Genomic DNA, 18,830 nt, shown 5'->3' with positions numbered 1-18,830 from the left:
GCATGTTGGAGACTTGCCATCTTGGTGGGTTAAGTAATTTGGTTAAACTATTAAATGGATTTGAAGAAGGCCCAAGAGTTGGTTAAATAAGAGCCCTAGTTTATTAAGATAAGAGGGTTAAGGATAGACTCAAGACTATAGGTCCAACTTGGTAAACACAAGACCATAGGCCCAACCTAGTAGACACAAGACTATTGGGTCCAACTTAGTAAGATCTAAAACTATAGGCCCAACTTAGTAAGGCTAAGGACTAAGATCTAACTTAGTGAACTATTGAGACCAAAGAAATGCCCAATAAAATCTGAACATGGGGCCCAAGGAAAGGTCCATTTCAAGGCTCACACAAAAGGCTTGAATATTTGGCCCAATGAGAATTCAACACTTGAGCAAAAACTTAGTATTCCTATCACTACTTCAAATTGGACCCACTTACACCATACTATTAGTTTCCTTTCTTCTAAAACCCATCTCACACGCCCCTAGGGTTACATTTCTAACCATGGTCAACCCTCTATCATGACCTCAAGCGTTCATTCCCAAAGATCCTTCATGAAGCCAATAGTAGTAAGTGAATGTCGATTCCATCAAGCTTCAAAACTCCATATTTTTTTTTTGAATTTTCCGCTTTCCCCACTTGCATTAGATCACTCTTTCATGACTCTTGAATAGTAGATAAATCACAACCCTTGTCATGTAGTAAAAGGCATTTCAAGTGCCAAATGAACCCACAACGACACACCTAGTGCAAACTGTGCATCCCTTAAACAAGCCATTGAAACCATGACTTTTCAACAAGTTTTCAAAGAGGTTTTCTACACCATTCAACCCTCATCATGTCACCTAAATTCAGACCTAAAATAAGGCCAAGAACAGTTCCAACAATCAAACCTAAAGCTCAACTATTCATCTTGGAAACGAGACTTGACCAAGCCGAACTGCCCATAATTTTTCAAAACATTTATGCACCAAAATTGGCCACCTCCACCATCTCTGCCATTTAGCCTATATAAGTGCTTTAAAATACCCAATTGCATGCTTGGCCAATCACCTCCCATGGATAACAAAACCGATTGACGAAATGCGTAGTGATCCATGTACTCACTTGGTTGAAACCTAAGCACATTCAACCCTTTCATTTTTTGCTCAAACTAAACCAAAGGACAGTCATTCCTACCTCCAAACACACATGGAAAAGTTACATAATAGTGTTTACTATTTAGCAAAACAAGCCACAAGGATGGGACAAATAAGGATATGGATAGCTTTGGTGAAACCAAAATTGTCGGCCTCAACATGGTTTCGTACATGGAAATCATTTTAATTTGGTCTTAACTTTTGAAACCTTTCAAAACCTACACCAATGGTCCTCACCTAGCCCTTTTCCATAGGATAATCAAGTGATTTATGCAACTATTCAGCTAGAAAATGCAATTAAGCACTCCACCACCCACACACCAATCACCTTCAACACTTCAACCCTTGCTGTGCACTCCCTCACTCCCCACTCCTCTCATTGAGTCCTATAAATACCCCCCTTCATCTCTCACTCATATTCCTACTTCAAGCTTCTCCTTAAGTGTTCTTGAGAGCAAAATACTCTAAGTGTGAGAATGGAGTGAAACCGTGAGTTTGGGTGAGTGCCTTGGAGGGAAGGGATCTTGAGTGACTCAAAGGCTATGGTTTGGTGAGTAATCCTACCCTTTCTTTTTTTTGGGTGATGGATTAACATGTTAGACTTTGAATTATGGCATGAGAAGGAAGATTTGATTGAGTTATAAGAAGTTGAACTTTGGGTTTGCACATACGGGTTAGAATTGGAGTCTTGCATGTATAAATTGTTTTGGTATGAAATTTTAGCCATAACATGTCTTGATATTTTATCCAAAACTTAGCTAACATCTTGATTAACTGATTGGAGGCTTATAATTGAAGAAAACCGCATGTCATGATAGGTTTATAAGTCAATATCTTGGGATGATCATCATGCATATTCGGTTTCCACTTGCATGAAGGTTATCTTGTGATATCATGTTTAATTTTCCCAAATTTTGTGTTATAAACCTTTAGAAACCTATTATAATCATTTTAAGAGCTAAAATACATGATTTATTTAGGTTTTAAAAGTTCACATGTCAAAGAGAAGATAGAAATATCATGCTTATACCCAGTTTGAAGGTTTTGTGATGTTTTGGGGTTAATCAAAGCATGAATATTGATAGGAACTTATGTGGCCTGAATTTAAGTTGCTAACATGTCCTTAGAACCATATTTTTTGTTTACTACATGAAGAAATTCGGTCACACATGCATCTATGGAAGTATAGACTTGGAATCGCAAAATGGTCACAATGCATGCCATGTGTTGGATAGAGTTAGCATAGTAGCTATTTGATTCTTGCAATTTGAAGATCATATATAGATTTGGAACATGGAAATATGAATTGTGTGCAATTCGTTAATCAAAATGTAAATAGTGAAAGTTTAGGGCCTAAGTGGCAATTTCAAGAAGTATAGGGGTAGTTTTGTAAATATTTTTTGGACCCCTCTTGAATCTGAAAATATTCCTTAGTTATATGATTCCTAACTCAGAAATATCTCTTATTTTAGCCGCATCATTTCCTACTAACACGAGAAGTTTGTAAGTTAGCTTCTAACTTACTCTTGAATAATTTATGTATGATTTTTGTATAAATGTCACATTCATATTATAAATGTCATTTTGAGCATAAATTCTCATATGATACATCATTGAGCATTTGATTACTTACTTACATGATATGTGAAGTTTGCACCATTTTGACATGTCACAAGAAAATGTCACTTTTGCATCAAGCATACTACACTTTACATAATAAGCATATATATCATGAAATACATTTTGAGCATTACATGAAAATAAATATCTTTCATAATCCCAAATGCTAGGATGAAGAATTATCCTAGTGAAACTCCTCTGTCTACCCTAGAGTGAGTAAAAATTGAGTGGTAATCCCTAGATTGACAAAGAACAGTCAACGAGTTTCGAATAGATTCTTTTTAAAGAATACCGGAATGAAGTTGTATATGACACTTAATGTTGATGGGTGCATATATTATGATGATATGTTATGATGATGATGAAATGTTATGATATCAATGCATTGATTTATGAGTTTGCAGACAACGCAGTTTTAACGTGAGTTCGACAGGTACTCACAATGTAAATGGGGAGCTATGATGATACCATATGTTATGTTATGTTCTTCTAATAATGGCTATAATGAATAAGAAATGTTATGCTTTTGAAAAGATAAAGTAAAAAATGTTTTCTGTAAGAAAATGTGCATTAAAGTATTTTTTGAAAGATGTTAAGGAAACTGGATGGGAGACAAATACAGGTTTTCTACATATTTGGCATGCATTTCATGTTTATCATTAATCATGCATATCTTATCTTTGTGCAAGTTGGTTGTTTAACTTATTGAGATTTCAAGAAATTTCACTGTAGTAGTTCCACTACCATTCTCTCCTGAAATGATAGAAGCTGTTTCAGAACTGACCTCTAATGAACAAAATGGCGATGAACTCCACCCCTTGGCTTCAGATTATTGAGAACAAGTCCGACTCCGACCGAAAAATAGAGTTAATAATAATGTTCTTAGAGATGGTCCTGTTCACTATGGAGTGTACTAGAGAGATGTTTTGGTTTACCTGTTTATGGAACCTTGTTGTAGTTGATTGTAATAAGGAGATTGTATCTCCTACTTTAAGTCTGAACTTATGCCTTATTGTTTGGACCTTGTTAAGTAAGGCAATATCTATCTATAATTAACTTGAATTATTAGGATGATTAATTCATTTTGACATGAAATTTTATAAATCACCAGTTTTTTACTTCAATTATTGCATACTGCTAGTTGCATACTAGGATACATTTCGTATTATTTTTCATGAACATGAGTATGTACCCATGCATTATATGTCCTGATGCTCCAAGTCTCCATTACATCCCAAGCGGAGATTGGGGGCGTCATACATACCCTTGTCATCCTTCATGTCGAGCTACATCATGTTTGGAAATTACATCATATAATACTTACAATGATATCTTCATCATGTCGAACTTACATCATATAATACCCTGCTGCCAACTTTATATCAATATTTGGGTTTTGCTAGGGCACTCTTTAAATGAAGCAGCCAAATAATGGCAACAATTCCATTCTCGTTGGAAATATAAAAAACTTGTCCCCATCCATATTGTAAACTGCAACACCATGCAGGAATGTAATCTCTCCAAATTACCCTCGATTCTTTCACTTTGATTTAGTTTCCTCACACACACATTAACACACTTCCATTTCACTTTACAAACACAATCCAAGTAAAAAAAACATTCTTATGTATAATACACAAAACATACCACAATTTCAATCTCAGAAAAATTAAACAAATAGTTTCACAAAACCAACAGTTTCAGCAAACATATGATCTAACATCTAGCTTAACAAAACAACCTAACACAACATAACCCATCTTCTAGCATGCCACTACAATACAACATAGACCATGGATTACAAACATCTCCATTCACAAAACCAGCCCATTACCAAACAACATGGCATTACTAGTAGTAGGAACAAACAAACTTCAGATTCCTTTTTGAACTTCCAAGTATTGTGAGAATCATTTGATGTTTGGAAACATTTTGACAGGTAAGTGTGGAATCATGTGATGCTTTTGTTCTGTATTTATTCTTTAGGGTAAGTGTGGAATCAAGGTTATATGAAGGCCTCGTTTAGAGAGAACAATAGGTGGCCAACGATACATATTTAAAAACAAGAGAAATGCTTTAGCCACAAAGAGATCCCACAAAAGTAAATCTACAAATTGATGTGGCTTGATGTAGTACGTTAGACTGTAAAGCTACTTTTATTATAAAGTAGATCTAACATATCATATAAACCCATGTCAATTTGTGACTTTACTTTTTGGGATCTCTTTGTCGCTATAACACTTGTCCTTAAACAATGGTACATATGCTGGGCTGTTTTAGAATAGTCTGCGATTGTGTCAATTTTCATTGCTGGGATATGGGATAAGCAGTGAAAAGCATAACGATGACATCAATCATAAACTAATGGCTACAACGACACAAAGTAAGAGCAAGTGGACCATGGTTGGGGGATTAGATGACAAAAAAAGAAGGATCGGGAAGATGATGAGTAACGTTTCATTTGGTAAACATATGATCTTTCCAGTAAAACAAAACTAGAATTCATCATAAAATGTGTGGCGCCCTCGACCCCCATGTGTGATTTGGTGAAAGTCGTGACACCCGGATGATGAACACATTGATCATACACCCCATCACCATGTCCAAGTGTGTGCAAACATGCAAAATGTGTACAACATAAATATCGTAGCCATAAAATATAAGGTAGTAAAAAACTAAGTACCAGAAAGCTTTAAACACAGTACAACCCAAAACAAAGTCCTCCAAGAGGTTATATAGTCATCCTGCTGAAAAATATAAATAAAGCGGTAACAGGTTCCGCGACAAATACGGATAAGAGATATAAATCAACAAGCCAATCACTCTTCTGGCGGAGCCAGTCCCTCCGGCTCTAACTCCTCCTCTGCATAAAAGTCTAGGGTCCCATAAAATGGAATTGTAGGAAAGAATACCATAGTGAGATTTTGCAATCTCAGTAAGTAATCAATTTGCAACAACCAAGAGTTTAAAACATGCATTTATTCAATCAACAAAGTAAGACAGCTATACAAACAAAAGACCATATTATCATTTCCTCCACCCTTTCCCAAAATAACACATTTAAACAAAACACTCACACCAAAAACCCCCTTGGCCCAAAATATTACCATTTATTACGCATGCACCATGGTCTCCCTGATGGACCATGCGCACACTTTGGCTCCCATCGTCACGCCGCGGGTAACGACTGTGCGTGTGACTTCGTTATGAGCGTTGCCCCAGCTCTGCGCCCGACGTGTAACTGGACCGGGCAACGTCTAGCCCCTACCAGTATAGGGGCCACAGAGTCGGTACAAGAGCCTTACCTTCTCGTTCGAGCAAGTTGTCGCCCAGTGACAACCGAGGGGACGTCACTCAGTTTATTACGCCCTCGAGTGACTAGAGGAACTTCACAGAGATAATGCTCCATCTCGGTTTGGGGTCGTGATATGCACACACCCACATGATATCACCAGTACACGAAAATCTAATTTTCAATTCACACAGCATGGAATAACACAACACAATTAAATAATCAGAACAAATAGTAATTACGGTAAAAAAATGCAAATGCATGACAGGGAGTATATTGGATGACATGGCATAACACACATCAGACAATATACCACATCACAACATTCACAGTTTTACAAACCTAACTACATGCGTAATCCCATCCTCCATCCAGCCCTTCTTAACACAACCAGACTACAAACAGAGTTAGTAATAAATTCACATCTTAAACTCAAGGGTTGCGTTGGAGAGTTACTTACGATGCGAATAGGAAATCTGGATGATCGAGTGTGTGTGGGTCTACGGAGTCCTGCGATTGGACGAGTGCGCTCGTCGCTATGCAGACGAATACCAAACCGTTAGCAAATAAACAAAACGTAAACAGAACTAAAATAAACAACTCGAGGCAGCTTTGGCTTACCGAGGTGATGCCAAAAGTGGTGGAGCAGTGGCGGTACATGATGGCAGCGACGGATTCGGGCGAGACAGAGGGCTTTTTGTGGGTTTTTTTTTTTTTATAAAAATGAGGTCAGCTTTGGGATGCTAATGAGTGGTTGAGAGATTCTCGCGGTGGCCAAACGTGGGCCTTAGCTCACGGGCTGGGCTGCTTCGAAGGAAAAAGATGATGGTAGTGGGAAGGGGAAGGCCAGGGGTGGTTGTGTGACCACTGAAGCGCCGTTGATTGCGATGGCTCATGGCAGCGTTGGGTCGAAAGACTTCCTAAGGCTATGGGAAGGGGGATTTGAGGGAGAGGAAGATGGTGGTGATGTGTTTGAGGGAAGGAGAAGAAGCTTTGAGATGATTTCGAAAGGGAGAGGCTCGGCCTATTTATAGGCTTAGTGGGGGTCCTCGGCAATCGCAGCCCTCATTGCAATTGGGGGTGGTGGATGGCGCAAAGTCTGCGAGAGACCCATGTGTGGCACCCGACCAATGGCCTCTAGCGGCATTGAGCCTGAAACTGCCAAGGGTTGCAAAGAGGAGGGGGGGTAGAAGAGCAGGCCACAGGGCTAACGGGTTGGGGTTGAGTTTAGAGGTCTAAGTTGTTTAATTAAGTAGTTCAAATTAGAGTTCACTCATATACAAACTAAACTTGATTTAACATGATATGGAAAAGATACAAAATGTTAAGAGTTCACAATTTTGTGACAATTGGTAAACCCAACACGAAATTATCATATTGATGTTGAGAAAATTCACTTGTTTAATTAAATGAGTTAGATTGTAAAATATTCATATGTGATCCAAACCTACCAGGACATGACTCGAATCCGAAACGAGAGCAAGGATTGCAAGCTTTGATAGATATAGGCTGTCTTTAGAATGGCATGGTCAAAGAGGGAGGCTTCTCAAAATTCTACTCTCAATTGCTTCATAAGAAGAAAAATTGCACTTGTTGGCATGCTTTTACTAGGTTTGGGGGCAAAAGCAGAAGCTATACAAAAAGACTAAAAAAAAGAAAGAAATAAAGAAAGAACGAAAGGAGAATATTAATTGCATATACTGTTAAGCTAGTATGTATGTATATATATATATATATGCATGTATGTAATTATGAATATATATATGTATAAGTGCTTATATATATATATATATATTATGTGAGATATTCGAGTACTCGTGACTAAAATGTGGAAACTCTTTTACTAAAGTAAGTTGGTCCATGTGCATGCATGTTTTTCGTTAATGGTTTTTCCATGCATCAATAGTCAAGATTCAATTAATCTATCTAGCTAGTGCCATCAGTAACTTTGCATTACAACCTCAAACTACTACTCAGTGGAGGTGGTCCCCATATGATGTGCCACATCATCATCAGTGGTAGCTATGATTAGGGATGATAAAAATGCATGGTTTTACATGATTAGGGGCTATAATTTTGAAATGGAAGACGAAAGAGACCCTTGCACTATGAAGAGACAAGTCTATCACGTACTTGTTATTTTTGGCTTTTGTTTCTCCTACATTGCTTAGTGGGAATAAGGTTGTTTGTTATCAGAGAATGTCTATTTTATTTATCAGGAGTGCTCATTGTCGGGTCGGGGTCATTGTTTCAATGAGTCTTTGGTCAATTTCTACTTGGTTTACCAAATAATTCTAGCTTATATAATTAGTTTATGTCAGTCAGGGGTTTTGGTACGTTGTATTTGCATAGGAATCATATATATTTGTTTTGGCTCAGCTTGCTTGTACCTTTTATTTAATCCAGCCATTGGCATTAATAAAACTACTAATCGATCGGTTGCTATTTCCAAGCTTTTGTTTGAAATTCCCATAATAATTTTTTTGGTTTTAAAATTTTAATATAATAATAGGATGCATATTGTATTAAATATATAGTTTTGAAGCTTCTTTAAAAATTATTATTCTAATTTTTGAGATGCAAAAAGGTTGTAATAGAAATAAAAATCTGCTAAAGAAAAATAGATAAATTAATTGTCTAAAGTGAGAGAATGGGGATGGAGATATATGAAAAACCAAAAATAAAAAGAGACTAATATAGCTAAAAATTAAAAAGGTTATAAGAAATGAAAAAGGAAAAAAGAAAAAAGAAAAAAGAATGATAAAGAAAGAAACAAAAGACACTATAAGAAATTTTACTTTTAGGTACGAAATTTGTTAGGAACAAATTAAATTTTGTCCCTAAAAAGTACTTATGTCTAAAACATTGTCTGACATTCTAAATTTGTTTGAACGGATAAATATCTATTCGAACGGGTATTTTGAGGCGAATAAAATCGTCTAAAAAATGCATGACCGTTTGAATCTATAACGAGACAAAATAGATTCGAATATGGAATTAATGTCTATTCAAACATTATATAATCTGTTTGAATATTAATTTATTTTTTTCGAGAAAAGTTCATAACCGTTCGAACTTACGTTTACTTATTCGAAACGTAAGTTTGAACGGAAGAGATTTGGTGGGAAAATATAGCGGCAAGGTTGCTGGACTGTTTGAACCAGTTCGAACATCATATTTATTCATTCGAATGATTAATTTGGCTGGAAATTATATAAAAATTGTTTATCATCTTTAATTTGTGTATATATTTTTTCCATTAATTTGTTATCATTTTCAAAATATAAAAAATGTGTATATATATTATATAATATTATTTATGGTGAGTTAAAATATTTATAAATTAATTTTATGTAATTAATTTCAAAATTTTATAGTGATTTTTTTTTATGTTAAATTTATATAAATATAACTTTAAAGATAATGTCATTTTTTATATTATCATGACGGTAAGTAAAATGAAAAAAATAAACAAGGTAGCAAACACGAAAAATAAAAACCATACATTAACATCCCAAATATATAATGTTCTATACAACATAAAAAGTAAAATAATAACTAAAACGATCTCTTTGCTAAGTAGATCAAAATCCTCTTGTAACGTTTTAATGCATCCATCCAGATCCCTAAACTTCTTCATGATGGGCTTAACGAACTCCACAAATAGAGCTCGTATCTGATCCAAAATAGCCCCAATAGGTTGTCTCTCAACACTAGCATATTAGTAGAAGCTGGATTGGTCGGCGTGTCACTAGGTTGTTCTAGTGTAGTCTCTCGCAAGTGCCCATTGCTCTTGTTGAATGTGATCTTGTTAAGGGGCTAATATGTGGCTACCTTCTCTCAGTTGCAGACACTGTAACTGATCCCGATCGTAGTAGGAGGTTAGATATCAGCAGTGCAAATGGTAGACTCCTCCATTGGAATAGCGTGACTCCGATCAAATGCGGATGAAGAAACACAATGCCAGATCAATTAGGTCCCCCCTTGCTATCCGCAGCAAAAATCTGGCTCGATCAATCCTGAAATCAGTTTTGTGTTTTTTCGGATCGATGTTAAACACAACAATCAAATTAAGCATTCGGAAAAATGCTATATAGTCAGCTTGTTGGATCGCCTCGCTCCCATCATATGGAGGAGTCGAACGGTCTCGCACAAGCTGATGGATCTGATCGTTTGGCAGACCATCATCAGGTAGATCATCATCCTCACTATAATCCTCACTAGCATCCGGCTCTACATTCGGCATTGGCGATGAGGATGCGACCGGTGTGTCTGTATCAGCTAGTGCAGTCGTTACTCTTGATGTAGCCACCGCAACCGCTGTAGGATATGCACCAACCACTCGCGGAAGATCAACGAACTCGGCAATAATGCGGGTGAGAAAGTAATACTCACTCCCTGGACCGCTAAACTGTAGCACAGAGCATCAGCGTCATGCTCTCCCATGGCACGGTAAAACTCACTGACCATATTTGGATATGTAGTCCCCTGCTACCGACAGATTTGTGTCCATCCTAGGTCGGTGATGATGGACTATATGCTCTGTCCATTCCATGAAAGATTGCAAAAGTCATCCAAAATAATCTCCTGCTCGACAAGTATAGGCCTCGTCTCCTGAGCATAAGCTGCTCCACTACTTTGGTCGGTTTGATCTCTCGTAAGTTTTTTTTTGTTGAATGCCATTAGTATACTGTTTAACCACAAGGAAAGTAAAAATATAATTAAAATAATTGTATTATTATATAATTGAATAATTATAATATATTGTATTGAATTGAAATAATTCGTTCGAACAAAACATATTTTGTTCTAACTGACCATTGTAATGCAACTTCGTAGTTCGAACTAGGAAAATCTCTATTTGAACGGTATGTTCTGTTCATTCAAACAGGCAATTTGTGTTCATTCGAATGAATTTTATTTGTTCAAATAGAATTGTGTCTGTTTGGCAACATACACGCCAAACAGACATGGCTGAGTCGACTCAGCCCCGAACCAAAAAACCTAAACTAGATGTTATCCTTTATTTTAATCGGTAGAAATGAGTGAAGCCTCATCATTTATACTGATTATTTTGGTGTTAGTTGGCTGGAAAACACCAAAATGAGGGATTTCATATTTGAAATCCATACCAAACACAACCCATTCGAATTAAAAATAAACAATAGAATAGATGACTTGACCCATATCTCTTAGAAGTTCAAATGTGGGCTTGCTACTGCGGATGAGTGGCAGATGAGTGGTGGAGATGTGAAGGGGCGATTTGAGCTCTTGGTTGTATTTGTTTGAACTGGGCATGATAATGACAATCTATTCAAATTGGATATATGATGTACGCGACGTCTTGTTTGAACAGTAAAAACGTTTGTTTGAAACGGTTACTATATTAATAAATTTTGTTCGAAAGTACATAAAATCTATTCAAACGGTGATTATACTAATATATTTCTAATTATATTATTAATACTAATATATAATAATACAAATAACAAAATTAAAAAAATAATACTAATAATAGTATTATAATACTTGTATTTAATACACTTAGTATATTATTTGTAATATATTTATTCTATTACCTATAACATACTAAATACTTAGTATATATTATAAACACTTAATTATATAATATATACTATAGTGTAAGTATTATATATAGTTACTATACATATAGCTATAGCTATTATAAGTTATGATAACTATACAAGTTAATATAATTACCATGTATTAATAAAGTACTATATATAGCTATAGCTATTTGACATCGAGTAGTCTTGGTTTGCCGAAAAACCTTGCAATGTACGTCTTGGTTTAGCAACAGATGGTTCTAATCCATTTGGCAACATGAGCACTTCTCATAGTATTTGGCCTATCATATTAATGTCCTATAACTTGCCACCTTGGAAGTCTATGAATGATCCGTATTTTATGATTTCTCTACTGATAGCAGGGCTATGTCACCAGGGAATGAATTAGATGTATATCTACAACCACTGATTTTAGAGTTGAAAGAGTTGTGAGATTAGGGTGTCAGTACATGATATGATATGACCTCGTTGCAAGAGTTCAAGATACATGCTGCAGTGATGTGAATAATAAATGATTTCCCAGTATATGAAAACCTGTCTGGGTGGAGCAGAAAAGGTAAAATGGCTTGTCCTGTTTGCAATATAGATACACAGTCTCAGTAGTTGACAAATGGTATGAAATTATGTTTCATGAGACACCGTCGATATTTACCACGTGATCATAGATGACGTTCAAATAGAGCGATGTTTGATGGAAGGTTTAGCGTAGGTCATCACCGCCAGAGTTGTCTGGGAATGATATTATCGCGCAGTTGGAGGATGTTTCAGAGAATAGATTTGGGCAAGATACAAGAGTTTGAAAGAGAAAACAACAAGCAGTCGAGTTGAATTGGACAAAAAAATATTTTTTCGAGTTGCCATACTGGTCTACCTCTACACTACGCCACAATCTAAATGTTATGCACATTGCGAAAAATATATGTGAGAATATATTGTGCACTCTGATGTCAATAGAAGGGAATACAAAAGATACAACTAACCCTCATAAAAGATTTAAAAGAGTTGGGGATAAGACCGGAGTTGCATTTGCAAGATAATGGGTCGTCAGCCTATATGCCCATCGGATGGAATACTCTTTCAAATGATGAGAGAAATAAATTTTGTGATTGGTTCATGACAATCAAATTACACGATGGCTATGATTCAAAAATGTCAAGATGTGTTTGAACACATGATTAGAAGATAACGAGTCTTAAAAGTCACGATTGTCATGTATTTTTGCAGTGTTTGTTGTCAGATGGTGTGAGTGGAAAGCTTACTCGATATGTTTGTACAACTTTCATAGAATTAGGGGGATTTTTTAGGAACATTTGTAGTAGAACGTTGAAAGTTGATGCATTGTTAAAAATGGAAGCTGACATTGCAGTGATATTGTGCAAATTAGAGAGTTTGTACATGCCTTCATTCTCTGATGTAGCGGTTCATTTGGCTGTGCACCTATCTCGTGAGGCTTTAGTCACTAGCCCGGTTTAGTATAGATGGATGTATTCTATTGAACAGTTTTTGAGAAAACTTAAGCGATCTGTGGGGAATAAACTTGTCTGGAAGGTTCGATTGTAGAGTCATACATTGATAATGAGTGGCATACCTTTTGTTCAATGTCTTTTCATGGGGTTGATACTAGATTTACCAGACCGGATCGAAATTATGAAGGTGGACAAATGAGAGTCTTATCGGCATTTTTCGTATTTTTCCAGACCGTACGTCCCATAGGTGCAAAAGGGGGCTACAACCTATGTGGCTGAGAGTTTGAAAGAGCTCGATGGTATGTCTTGAATAACTGCGCAGAGATTGACCACTAATTGAGGTTAGTGATGATCCTTTAAATAAACACTTGACCATTACTTGTTATAAATTAATAGTTCGCATGAACATACGCAGCGAACATATACAACTATTTTGCACGAATGGTTTAACTGACGTAGAAAAGATGCACGAAAAGGAATTTATCTCGTGGTTTGAACATACGGTATTATTGTAAAGCCCCATCTTAGAATAATATGAACTACATACCACTAAACTCCACATATTCCTATCTAACATTGATATAACTATAATAATATTTATTGATGTAGGTTGTATCGAAATATGGTAAAAATTTAGAAAAAATCTCACAAGAACTGTATGCTCTAGCATGTGGTCTATCCAGACGGGCCATCAAATACTGAGGATGTTTGGTGCGTGGATATAGATTTCACATAGCTGACAGAGAACAATATAGGAAAACTCAAAATTGTCGGGTCGTAGTTGAAGGAAACCATGTGGATGATAACATTGACTTTTACGAAATTGTGGAAGATATTATAGCGTTAAAGTATGTGAGGGGATATATGATCTGGTTGTTTAAATGTAATTGGTGGGATGTCTCAAATCTGGGAGTGCGTAATGATGAATATTTTGTATGTTCGAAAATAAACTGTATGTTCGAACGAACAAAATTTATGTTCGAACATAAGTCATTTGAAAAATTTATCAGTTCGAATGCATAAAATTTGTTCTAACACTCCATCATTTCGAACATGATCAAATATGGTCATTAGTTTGAATCAAATTTTCATATTGTTCGAACGGATGTGTCGGTTCGAACTGAGAAATATTCCATTTGAATAATGTTTTGATATGAAATTGGTTCGTCTAAAAAAAAAAAATTCCGTTCAAATAGTTTCAACTGGTTCTACCCAATTTTGTCCCTAAAAATGATTTTTTTGAGACGCCAAAACCTTTTAAGATGGTCTTTCCAAGACAAAATAGAGATGGCATTTTTTCGTCTCCGAAAACAATTTGGGAGGAAATTTAGATTTTTTGAGACAAAATTTTTTGTCTAAAAAAACCCAATCTCTTGTAACGTGAAAATGGTTGAGCCAAGGACGAAATAAGTTGGAATCTTGGATAATGCTTTAGCTGTTGGCAATGAGAGATACAAATTAAATGACTAGAGAGTTTTGATAATTTTTGTTATGAGTAATTCTACATACAACAGTGAAGTGCGTAAACGCAATGTAATTGCTTTAAAAAAGAGTGGGGTCCACTATTAAAAAATTAATTTTTTTCATGTGGGTATAATGTTTTATTTATTTTTTTCAAAACGATTACGTGGCGATTGCATGATTCACGGTTGCAAATATCTTTTCTCTTTTATTATATATCGTTTTCAAATTTCATTCATTTTTTTATTTTGTAGCTTTCAATGTTATCTCTTTTCTCACAAAAACAATTTGGGTAATTTTTTTCTTTTCTTTTTATGTACAATTTGCGCACCTTTTTTTAATCTTAGACGTAGTTTTTCTATTTTATTCATGTGATACTTTGTCTTTTTTTTTTCCTCTCTCTAAAGCAATATATATATCTATACTATATATAATAAGTGGGGATAGCCGTGAACAGTGATTTTATCGTCCTCCATATGTGTGGTTTGTTTTTTATGTGTTTTGTCTTTTGTCCTTTTGTGTTGGGGGTTTGTGTCCATTTAAGTGAGAGAGTTTTGATCTTTGTGTGCAGTTGTGTCAGAGGGTGGGTAGCTTTAGGTTTTTTTTTCCCTCCTGAGTCTTTTTTTTCCCTTTTCGTCTTCTCTCTCTACCTTTTATCTTCTCCTCTTCATCTTCTATGCATCTTCTCTCTTCGAAAGCAAAGTGCTTTCTCTATTCGTCTTCTGATCTCTTCTCTCTTTGAAAGCAAAGTGCTTTCTCTATTCGTCTTCTGATCTCTTCTCTTGATGTTATATGTTCTTTGGGTAATTCTTTAGGTTTGTCTTGTGCAGTGTTGAGTTTTTTTTTTTTTTTTTTTTTTTGGGTTGGTTTGGAGATTTTACATGGGTTTGTTGGCTTTCTCTCTTCGGATTTGGAGATGTGTTGTTTGTTTACATGGGTTTATATATATATATATATATATATAATAAGAAAATGGGGGCCTTTAGGGGTGGGGCATTAGGCAATTGCCTAATTAGTAGCCTACCCCTTGAGCCACCCTGCTTAAAACAAGTGAGATTCAGATACTAAAGGGATAACTCCAAAGAAGTAAGAAGATTTCTATAACCGGAGATGACCTCTACAAACATGGACGTACACTTCCATACACTCTTGAGACCCTCCCTATCTCTCTCTCCAAACTTCTACAAGGATAGCATTTTCTCCAACCTCTTCTCAATCCTATTTTTGATCTCTTTTGTATTGAGAGCAAAGTGAGGTCATAAGAGACTATAAAATCACTCAATATAGTGGGGTTCACCCTCGAAAGACACATAGACATAGACATTTATGTTGAATTACGAAAATCTTTGTTTCTCTTTTTATTTATACGGATGAGCATCTGAATAATATCATATTAACTCCAAAGCATCATCTTGGACCAATATTCGACCTTACTGTTAGCCTCCGGTTCATGGCCACCAGAAAATTGTTTAAGCAATTTTAATTTATCAATAAAGATCACATTGCAATATTCATTATTTGGACTTATAACAATGTCGTTGAGATTCAACGATTTGTCTAGCTTGGATTTGAGATGGGAGTACTTAATGGTTGGAGGCAAGACTAGAATGATAGGTTTGTGAGTTGAAGGAGCTCTTCATAACTATGGATTTTGTATCTATTTCTTTAGGTTGGCGTAGTACTAGTGGTCAATTACAAATCTGATAATGAATTTGAGTCTTTGATCAAGCCAAGCATGGTTCGAGCTTCTAAGAGCCAATATCTCCACTTCAATGAAGTGAGCTTGTTAATTCGTAGAGCTTGTGTTGCAAGGTGTTATTAACTACTCTTCTAAAAGAAAAAAGAATGCAAATGACATGAGATGTTTGGTATTTGCCAAAGGGTGAACAAGGACTATTAAAGGGATCGTTGCTATAGGTCAATGGTCCCTCAAGTTATTGTTCGAACTTGAGGGCCTCAAGTGAATTAAAAACACATGGAATGAACCTTACAACATTTATTATTCATTTAATGCTACCCAAAATATTACAGTAGTTAGATAGTGAAAATATGTAGGTATGTAGCTAAAAACATATATAGCTCTTCAAATCTTAAAGTACTGACACGAGGGATCACGAGAATATTCTTGTAATTAAGGTGATGATCTGCAACAATACGCTCACTACATTATCTCCTTCTTCAAATTCATGTAGAAAGAAAAGCCCTCGAAAGCCTGCAATCCTCGTGCTTTACAGAGCAATTTTTTGTTGTGGATTCCCGTGGTGATCAGTTACCATATTCGTACAGTAGCTAGGCATTGCGCGCGGAAACTTAATGTATCCTCGAGTTCTTGCCGGTGAGTTCTTGAACGATTGCTCGAAACTCCGTAGCATTGTTAGCTTTGACCAACAAGGGGCTGGAAATGTACTTAATCTTCATAGGTGGTTCTGATCCCTTCTCTTTGGAGGGGTTTTGTGTTTTAGGCTGGTATACATGATATTGATGATTTCCAAGATCGCTCTTTTCCATTGATAGATATGAGAAGGAAGAAGGCGGCCTAGGCTTCCTTTATTTCCTTGTGCATTTTGTGCTTCCTTTTTATAGTCTTTGCAGTGGTAACAGATGCATGCAGGTGAGTGAGAATTATTTAGGGACTTTATGAGAAACGTACGAAGATTAGACAGGGGAAAAGACAACATGAGAAAAACAAAGATGAAGACCGGAGAAAATTGGTGTAAGACCATGCTATATAAGATCTTTGGTGCCGTCAAATGTCTAAAATGGCTGCCTAGGTCCACAACATTAATATTCCTGCCTTGAAAGATTCCGTTTGAGGTTTATTCAAGGTCACTCTATGCATGCATGTGAGCAAGATGAACATGGAATATTTGAACTTTCTAATTAACTAAGAGGGATATCTTAAAAGAAAAAGGGTTTGAACAGCTTATATGATCTACTTCAACAACATGGTAAATTAGGGCATCCATCCCACAAAAAAACCTTGAGCTAAAAGCTGGAAATGATAAGCTTTATGTAACTGGGCATGCAAGCCAAAAATGGGTTTTCTCTAAATGATCAATTTTCACTTTGTTGTTATGATCTTGTTGTGTGGAAGCAGTGCAATCTCGATTTGAAAAGACAAAGTACGTACGTACAGGGAGATATTACTGATCAATCAGGGAAGCTCTCTTATTTTGAAAACAGATCATGCATTTAGTGATAGAACTACTGAAAATTAGAAAGTTTAATATTAGTTACTGCATGCGTCATTAACGTCGACGTCGATAGTACTGTTGGAGTTGTTGAGTATTATGCAGAGTCTTCATGGTAGGCGATGCCGACGTTTATTAGTCAATGCTTTTTCCCATTTTTCAACCTGGCCTACTGCATGCTACATTGAAAAAGAAACCTCATGTAACGCAGTTTCTACAGCATGCAACGACGTAAGTAACCATTCTTTGTAGAATAGGCACATGCATCAGACATTGCACGTAGGTTGATCACAATATACGACGATCGAGCTGAAGATAGCTATAGTTCAAAGAGAAACATGCAACCAAAAGGTTGATTGACTACAAGAAAATATATAATATATATGGTGGCTGCGGACAAATTGATCGATTTCAGTTTTCAAAATTAAGGTGTTTTTATTTAACAGTTGGGTTCAGGAGGATTATGCTTTATTATTATAAGCTTTTCACGATCGACAGAATTCATAGGATCATTTTCTTTGTGTTAGGAATGCACACGGTACGTAGCTTGAGTAGTGTATATAGTACAACTCGAAGCTTCTTCTAATAAATTATAATGCTTTGTTTATTCCTTAAATATATATATATATATTTTATCTGATTATATGTACGTATATAGCAGATTTTCTAGGGCCTTTACTTTTTCTTGACTTGAACATAATTAATTAAGCACGTGTATGTTTTATTTACCTCAAATACCAAGTAATTCCACCGAGAATACGAGTTTGGTCATAAGTCACCTTTGCCTTCTGTTCAAAACGCAGCGGTTTGCTCACAGAATTGTATATATATATATATATATATATGCTGACTCTTAAATGGCAATTAGGATTGGATGGTCAACATGAACGGCTGAATTTTAGCCAAAAGATCGATCAATGTTAACTACCAATATTTCAAGATTCACAGCCAGGGCTTCTTTAATTACTGCATGTACGTATATATATATATATAAGAGAGTACTATTGCATGCCAAGAATTCCTGGCCGCCGAGTGATTTGACTAAATTGAAAACTTAAGTTTGAACTAGTATGTCCCA

Source organism: Juglans regia, chromosome 11, assembly GCF_001411555.2.
Source record: "Juglans regia cultivar Chandler chromosome 11, Walnut 2.0, whole genome shotgun sequence".
Taxonomy (NCBI): domain Eukaryota; kingdom Viridiplantae; phylum Streptophyta; class Magnoliopsida; order Fagales; family Juglandaceae; genus Juglans; species Juglans regia.
The sequence above is the reverse complement of the archived record's forward strand: the minus strand, read 5'-3'. Positions refer to the sequence as shown.